The sequence below is a fragment of the Phodopus roborovskii genome, unplaced genomic scaffold (assembly GCF_943737965.1).
Source record: "Phodopus roborovskii unplaced genomic scaffold, PHOROB, whole genome shotgun sequence".
In the NCBI taxonomy this organism is placed as follows: Eukaryota; Metazoa; Chordata; class Mammalia; order Rodentia; family Cricetidae; genus Phodopus; species Phodopus roborovskii.
Genome location: NW_026126447.1, coordinates 9121311 through 9124375, shown reverse-complemented (window position 1 = coordinate 9124375; position 3065 = coordinate 9121311).

The window sequence follows — 3065 nt, the reverse complement described above, 5'->3', positions numbered from 1 at the left end:
AGAAATCTTGCACGAGAACTTCTGATACCTTGATAGCTAGTCCTCGGGAAGTAAGCTTTAAGTCACACCTAACTCAGGTCATTTGAGTCTGGTGTTTGAATTTTATGGTGTTTTTAGCAATAGGGAGTCACCTTCCACATCTGGAAGGCAACTAAAGGCAGCATCAATAGTCTATAATATTTTGGAGTCTCTTAGACAACTTTGACTGATAACTCAAAAAGGGACTTCTAATGCTTGATGTTGGAATTTTTTTGTAGTCAGTGTATACATAGACTTGCATGTATTATATATAATTTTAGATAGGTCATAATAATATGATGCCTTATATTTTTTTTTAGATATCCTTACTATTACATTTCCTCTTCCCTCCTTTCCCTTTTGTATTTATCTCTTCTCTCTTCCATAATTAAAATTCTTTTTATTTTCCTATCTCATTATTCAAATTATTTGTACCCTGTTTTACACTGTCTATTGGTCCTATCCACCGCCATAGTCCCCTTTTACTTTTCTGGTGTTAGAAACCACAGATAACAAAGTACAGATTGTGTTTGTCTTTCTTGGTTTGTGTTACCTCACTCAATATGTTCAATTCTAATTCTCTTCTTCATTTACCAGCAAATTTCATGATTGCATTTTTTTTCTTTACAGCTGGATATTATTCCAGAGTGTGTATGTATATTTCTATTGTCCATTTATCAGTTGAAGGGCATTTAGGTTGTTTCCATCTCCTAGAAATTGTGAATAGAATAGCAATGAACATGGTTGTGCAAGCATCTGTGAAGTAGGATGTTGAATTCTTTGGATGGTATATGCAAAGGAGTGTTTTAACTGGGTCATATGGTAGATGAATTTTTAGCTTGCTAAAGGCCCTCCACACTCTTTTCCAAAGAGGCTGTATCAGTTTACAATCACACAAACAGTGAATGAGACTTAACTTTTCCTCACATCCTCTCTAGGATTTTTTTTTCAAGTATTTGTCATTTTTCCTGGGATAAACTATAATCTCAAAGTTGTTTTCATTTGAATATAACTTATTCTCTACCAATAACAAAAATTTAAAGATATTTCTCAGCCATTTTCACTTCTTTTGAAAAATCTATTTGTTTTGAGATTTCTCTGTTCATATTCCTTTAAAGAGTAATTTGTTGGGTTTGTTTGCTTTTTAAAAAATTCTGTTTCTTAAGTTATTCACAAATTCTGGATATTGCATTTGTGTCAGAAAAATATTTGGCAAAGATTCTCTTCCATTCTATGGACTTCCTCTTTACTGATTCTTTGTTTAGTTGTGCAGAAGGCTGTTTGATTTATGATGCTACATTTGCCAATTGTTTTCTTTATCTGGGAGAATTAATTCCTATTTAATAAATACTTTCCTATACTTATGTCTTGCAATTTACTGCTTATATTTTCTTCTACCTGTTTTATCATTTTAGTTTTCAGATGAGATCTTTGATTCACTTGGTGCTAAATTTTGTGCAGGGATTAAATATAATGTCATCTGCTATATTGGACCATGTACTTTCCCCAGCACTATTTGTTGAAACTGCTGCTTTTCTCCAGTGTATGTTTTTTATCTTGTCGTTGAGTATTAGTTGGTTGTAGTTACTTGTTTATTTTTATTTATTTTATATAACCCAGTCCATTTAAATGAAAACAAACATTTATACACAATATTTGGGAATTTGGGCGTCATTCTTTTTAAACTACTTTCTGCTGGTAAGGGGCGCTGTCATGGGGGATTCGAAGAAGGTGCAGAAATCCTGGCTGTAGTCTGTAAGGCTGCTTTGTCCAGCTGTTTTGAATGTAGGATCACCTGGTACTCTCTGTTTCAGGTGGTCTGGCTTGATCAAACCACATTAGTCTGGAAGGAATCCACAGCTTTTCATTTTCTGTGGAAACAAAACTAGAAATCCTTTTCCCCAGTAACTTGTCCTTGAACTTAAATTTTGGAGTCAAAGCATTTTTTTTTAATTTAATTTATTATTTTACATGTCGATCCCAGTTCCCCCTCCCTCCCTCCCTCCCTCTCTCCCTTTTACCCTCTCTGCCCTCTCACATACACCCTAACCACCCTCCCCTCCCATCTCCCCACCCCAATTCCTTATGTAGGGGAATGCCATCCATTTGGGGTCATGTAGATCTGACAGGTCATGTGAAGTAGGGACTAGGGCTTCTCTCCTGTCTCTAGGTTAAGGCAGTTATCCCTCCATGGGGGATGTGTTCGCAAGGTCCTTTTGTGCACCAGGGACACATCCTGGCTCCACTGACTGAGGTCCCTTAGTCTGCTCAGTCCTTCTGGCTGAGACCCATATTCAGGTGGGCCTGAGTCAGTCCCATGCTGGCTTCCCAGCTATCAGTCTGGTGGCCCGGATAACACAATATTTTATCTGAATTTGTCAAATACAAATTGACTAGACATCATTGATGTACTTATTACCTACATATTGTATATACTTATTGTATATAGTTTTTCTTACATTAGTTATAGCCTTTTAGACAAAAAGGGGAATTGTGTTAATATATTATTTATGATTTCTTAAAGCTTTTCCAAGGATTCAGAAAGCAAAGCTAACCACAAGCTATAGAGATTAGGTAGTGGTGATACACACCTTTATTCCTGGCAGCCATACTAGCTAGCCAGGCAGTTGTGGCACACATCTTTAATCCCAGGACTCAGGAGACAGCAGATGGATCTCTGAGTTCAAGGCCACTCTGGCATACACAAAAGTGAATACAGAGCTCATGCCTTTGATCCCAGCACTTGGGATGAATAAAAAGCAAAGGGTCTCATGTGGAGATTGATTCTCTAGCCAGGCTCAGAGGCACCAATCTGAGGATTTGTGGAGAGCTTGTGGCATCAGGATCAGCTCTTTCAACCTGAAACAGAGGTAAAACCTAGTGGTTTGTCTGCTTTCCTTTTCTGATCTTCAGCTTGAATACCAATATCTGTCTCTGGGTATTTTATTTTTCATGTTAAATGTCAGCTACATGTTTTTCATATATAACTTTTAGTATGCTGAGGCATATTGCCTTTAGTTATATTATCTTTTAAGACATTTATCATG